Source organism: Pelodiscus sinensis, chromosome 3 (assembly GCF_052426305.1).
Source record: "Pelodiscus sinensis isolate ZL-2025 chromosome 3, ASM5242630v1, whole genome shotgun sequence".
NCBI classification, from domain to species: Eukaryota; Metazoa; Chordata; order Testudines; family Trionychidae; genus Pelodiscus; species Pelodiscus sinensis.
Genome location: NC_143054.1, coordinates 19,447,944 through 19,453,943, shown reverse-complemented (window position 1 = coordinate 19,453,943; position 6,000 = coordinate 19,447,944).

Here is a 6,000-nt window from a genome sequence, read left to right as displayed (position 1 = left end):
GAGAAACACTGGTCTAGATACCTGAGCGTCCGTTAGTTCATTCACTCTACACACTTCCTGTTTTTGCAGCTGTTTGTCGGCTCAGCACGGCAGCCATGTAAATGTAAATGAAGCCGCGATCATTTAAATCGCGACTTCATTTGCCTTTGCCAAAAAACCAAATCTACATGCCTCTGCCGACAGAGGCATGTAGTTTAGACATACCCTGAAAAGTCAGCTTAGCATAAGTTTATTTTGTGGTAATAGCTAATACTGACAGTGGAGCACCAGACAAGCTTTGACATCACTCTTACTCTGCTGTCTTGCTCCTGATATCAAAACATCATACTCATATTGAATCTTAGTAATTATTCATGCCAACAAGTTGATGTCCTCACTTTCAAGTCATTGGCTACAGCACAGCACTCTGATTAGTACTTCAGTGCTGATTAACCCCTTCATTGCAACAGCTTCAATATTTTTTGTTGGCAGGTGTTACTTCCCAGTCTGCTCTACCAGGGGTGCTGGACAACATACTTTCTTTTCTCCATCCAAAGTCTAACACAGTCTTTGCAATACTGTCACCTCCAGAAGACTGAAAGTTCCAAGGGCCCTGGTAACATGAACCATTATACAATCGTCTCAGAGGGTATGTCTACACTACAGAGTTTTGTCAGAAAAACGGCCATTTTTCCAACAAAACTTGCAGAACGTCCACACTGCAGTCCGTTCTTTCACAAGTAAATCAAAAGAACAGAGGCAAAATGCAGGACAATGTAGCACTTTAAAGACTAACAAGATGGTTTATTAGATGATGAGCTTTCGTGGGCCAGACCCACTTCCTCAGATCAAAAATTTGCTGCACCAAATCTTGGCGGATGGGTAAATGTTTTCCCCATGCTGCCCATGAGGGGATCCCATTGTGGCTGGACATTTTTCTTGGCTGCTTGTCCATGGGCCAAGGGTGAGGAGTGGGAAGTGAGTAGCACGGTTCTCTGGGCACGTCAGGGCCCCTGTGAGATGGACTGCTGTGCAGTCCCGACATGGACTGGCACTCTGGACATCCCCCTCCTCTGGGCTGCAGACTGTTGGTCGCTGCTCACAGTGGAGGGCATGGCCTCAGTGACAGTGTCTGCAGGGATGACTGACCGCCTCTCCCTCTGTATGTTCTCCACAGCTGGACCAGCTAGGACTAAAAGCCAAGCCACACCTCTGCAGCCACCTGCCAGAGCCCAGGGGACCTGAAGGTGTGCCAGAGTGCATGAAGACCTGATGTGCCAGCACCTCAGTGTCCTGCATGACATCCACAAGACCCTGGCGCACAAGGTCCATGCTGACTTGGAGTGGCAGGACCAATTGATGCAGCGGTATGATACCATGTGTGCCGTCATGATGCCACCACTGATGCCGCTGCTCCTGGCTTCCAGCCTCCTGCCCTCCCTGCTATGCCCATTCCCCATTCACCTGCCCCCCTGCCATGCTTCTGCTCCCTTCCCAAGTGATGCCTATATCTCCTCCCGCTGTGCCCCAACCAACCCTGACCCTGCTCCATCTCCGCCTCCTCTACAACACCCCACACCCACCCAACCCCCATGAGGTCCCCACATTCGAAGTGGCACATTGAGCTACCCCGCTCCCAGTTCTGAGCTCCCCTCACAGTTCTGAGCCCCTGTCCCAGTTCTGAGCTCCCCTCCCATTGCTCACCCTTTCTGAATCTTTACTCAATACAGACTTCATTTTGTTTTAAACCAAACTGATGTGTTTCTTGAGAGGATAGGGAAAGGGGAAAGGGAGGGATTGTGGTGCGGAAGGGATGGGGTCGCAAGGCAGAGGCCCCTAGGGAGAAGGCCCTGGGGAGAGTTACTGGGTTCTCCTCTCCCTCAGGGCCTCCCGGATGTGCACCCCAGCCTGATGGGCCTGGCAGATGGCACCTGTCCACGGCTGCTGGAAGGCTTGCTTCTCATGGCTGGTGTCTTCCCCCGACCTCAAGAGGAAAGCCTCCCTCTTCCTCTCAAAAACGTTGTGGAGGACACAACATGCCGCCACCAGCTTGGGGATGTTGTGCTGTCCCATGTCGAGGCAGGTGAGGAGGAACTGTAAATGTGCCTTGAGGTGGCCAAAGGCACACTCCACCTGGACCTTGGCCCTGTGCAGGTTGGCATTGAATTGGTCTCTTCTGGGATCCAAGTGGCCGGTATAAGTCTTCTTCAGCCACAGCATGAGGGAGTAGGCCACGTCCCCCACGATGCACAATGGCATCTGCATGTCCGCAACTTCTAAGTCACAGTGGGGGAAGAATGTGCCCACCTCCAGCTTCCTGTACAGGCTAGAGTTCCATAATGTGCCCTGCCCAACCACCCGACAAAAATGTCTGTGAAGTGTCCCCAGTGGTTGACCAGGCCCTGGCGCACCACAGAGAAGTAGCTCTTTCTGTTAATATAGTGGGCCGCTTGATGGTCCAGTGCATGGATCGGGATGTGGGTTCCATCAATCATTCCCCAACAATTTGGGAACCCCAAGGCAGCAAATCCAGCTACAGTCGCATCCAAGTCTCCCAGACAGATGACCTTCCACAGCAGGATGGAGTTGATGGCCCTCACAATCTGCAGAAGGAGACAAAGAAACACAGAAAATAGAGAATGAGAGAGGGGGTGCCTGAGCCCTTGGGAGGTGCATGCCCCCCTCTCCTCTTCTGCCCTTCCCCAAACACCCCAGGAGCCATCTCCTATGAGGCCAGCCCCCAGCAACAGGGCTATGTGAGGGTGGGATGGCACAAGCCCCCGGGGATGGGGCTTCTCCCCCAGCCCCACTCTACCCCCCACTTCTCCCAGCCCCCCTTTCTGAGGGTCCCCCTAATGCTACACTCTCCCTGCCGCTGAAGGGACTGCAGCCTGAGAGCGCCTTACCTCTATGAGGAGGGCCCAGATGGTGGACTTCCCCACATCAAACTGGTTGTCCTCTGACGTGTAGCTTTTGGGGGTGGCCTGCTTCCGGAGGGCGATGGTGATCCAATTCTCCAGGAGGATGGCGGGCCGCAGGTGGGTGTCGAGTCTCCGGAGGGTGGGGGCAAGCCAGGCACATAGCTCCAAAAAGGTGGCCCTCTCTAATCAGCTGGTCCCACCAGTCTGAACTGGTGTCGAGCCTCCAAAAACACCTCTCCACAGTGGGGTGCAGTTGCCAGAATGGAGCAGCCAGAGCCATGGAGAGGGTCCCCAGAATGAGCTCGGGGTCCTGGTCATGCAGGATCAGGAAGGCAGCTGGCAGAAACTGTTGCAAAAACTGCAGCATGGCCATGTGGGGCTATTGCATGCCCGGGGCAGCTCTGGCTCCATGGCACCAAGAGAAAAGCTGTGGCATCCAAAAAAGAACAGAGTAACCACAGCAGGCATTGTGAGAGCTTTGCTGTCCCTCGAAGAGGTAGCAAGCACGCAGCAGAAGCAGAGAAATAACTGTCCAGGGGGGTCCCTTTAAGTGCATGTCTCTGCAAGGCTCCAGCACCAGCCCTCAGAAGCAACTGGTGACCTAAAGCCCTGCCTGTTTTATGTGAGAGTGCATCCTATCAGTCTAGACACTCTCTTTCGCATAAGCTCATCGCTTTTTCGATGCACTTTTGTATGTGGACGTACCCTTTCGCAAAAAGTTTTTTCACAAGTTTTCTTCCGAAGAAAGCTTTGTGCAAAAGAAGCCTGTAGTCTAGACGTAGCTTCAGAGGGGTAGCGCTGCTGAACTGGAGTTGATTTACAAGTTCAATACTATCAACTTAGACTTGACTAGACATCTTTACTGGTTAACACACTACAAAGGCAATTTCCCTGCCTTTGATATTCACCTCTCCACACCAAATAGAGCGAATGAGGCATGTCCAACCTGATTTAATTAGCTTTATTAACACTGGCCCTACAATTGGCAAATAACTTCTTTTGCTGTTATATATACCCCAAATTCTGTAATTTCTACTCCAACTCATCAGATGAAGCTAGTTTTACCTATGAAAGCTCATGACTGTAGCCCAGGGTGAAGAATAAAGGATGGGTTTGGGGTAGGCTTACCTAACCTGACTAGAAGGTTCTAGGTTTGTCCTCCACCCCAGTCACAGAGGTTGAGAGCAGTGCAATGCTATCGCTGGAGGCAGATCTTGAGAGCATGGCAGGAAGGGGCAGTGCTGTCAAGAGAAAGCCAATGGCCAGTTGGACAAAATAATTGTTTCCTATTCTTTAGATTCTTCTACGTTACACAAGGATCAGACCTTTGCTCTGTGCTTCCCCGTATAATTGTAGTAGTGTAATGCATTCACTCCTAAATTTGTCCTCATGTTTCAACATAGCAATGCATCTTAAATCAGAAATGGGTCAGATACCAGAGAGAGGCCCGAAGCTTGACCACAGACAGCAAACTGCAGTATGTAGTAAGTACTGTATTTGAAAAGCCCATTGTAATGTTCTTCCAAATATCCTATTGCAGGACCACCATCTACTTCACATGTGCAGTCCAGATACGTGGGCCTGTTTTGACCGAAAGTGGGAGTTTTCATTCCAGCTCAGGCAGTATTCATATGCAGTCATCTAAAAAATGTAGATCTGGACTTGTGGAAGCGATTTCATGACTATCAGTTACTGCCAAGTATTATACATTGTTTGAATATGTTTTATATAAAAACTTGTATATCTTTGTGGCCAATAGGAAACTGTCAAGCTACATGAGCTTTTACACACCTAAAATAAGAGACTATAATACTAAACCTAAGAGCGGGGCATTGGAGCAGGGTGAAATTTTCTGACAAATAGCTTATTCACTGAAAAAATGCAGTTTCAGTAGGCTCACAGCTATTCATGAATTTGTCAAGAATTCACCAAATAGTTTTGGTCATGTCATGGGGCATACCACTCAGCACCAGATTTCTAGTACTTTGGGGATCAACTCAAAGCTGACAACCTCCCCCCCCCCCACCTGGTCCACAGTTTGCAAACTATTGCAGATCCTCTCAGAGCCCCAGGAACTCCAGCATCCTCTGCATAGTTCAGCCCCCCCAACCTTGTCTCTGTCTCTGTTCCCCCCATTCCTGGGAAGTTTTAACCTTCTATAGCCCTAGGTCCTCTCACTCATTGGCTTGGGAACACTCACCCTGGGTCAAGTTCCAGCTCAGAAGCCCTCAACTCAGAAGTCTGGGCCTCCTCTCTGACCTTACTTCTCTAAGCCTGAGCTGCTTCCTACTACTGGTTTTCCTTTTCTTCCTAGGCCAATCACTTCCCAAAAGCCTCCTTCTTTTTCCCAGTGAGTGACTGCAATTCTCCACTCTCTCCTGCAAGTGTCTGCTTTTTCCCAGCAACCTGTTCTCCTTTCAACTCTTGGGCTTTTTAGATCCCACTGATTCCTGCACAATTGTGTATCCTTAATAGGTGTCTAGTGGGTTAATTGATTCTTTTGGCCTACACCACTGGTGCCCAACCGCCAGTCTGGGAACTGCTGGCTGCAGTGGCTGCCAGAGCTCAAGCCTGCTGTTCGCGGCAGCTCAGCTCTGGCAGCCGTGGTGGCTGATTTTGCCTGGTGCTGAGGCTGAAGCAGCGACAGGAGGAGGCAAAGCAGGAGGAACCTCCATCCCTTCTTCTCCCTCCCACCCACGTAAGGTGAGAGCTCAGCTGGGGTTCTGCACTCCCTCTGCCTCTAGCTTCTACCCACGGGGGTGGGAGATGCACTTGGGGTGGGAGGGTGTGTGAAGGAGGAGGGAGCTCACATTCTCTCTGCCTGTGCGGCAATAATAGCCACACTCCCTAGAGCATGGGTTCCCAAACTGGGGTGCATGCCCCGCTGGGGGGGCATGAAGAAATTCCAGGGGGGGTGAGGCGACCCAGCTCTCCCTTTCCCCTGTCAATCCCGCCCCCCTAAGTTTTGCTGCTATTTTTGTTTTTTGGCCCCCATCAGTTCCGTGGGTTTTTTTTTTTTTGCCTCAAGAAGTTTTGCTGTTATTGGGGAGGAGGGGCGGTGTAAGGGTTTCTCAAAAATCAAAAAGTAGGTGTGATGCTG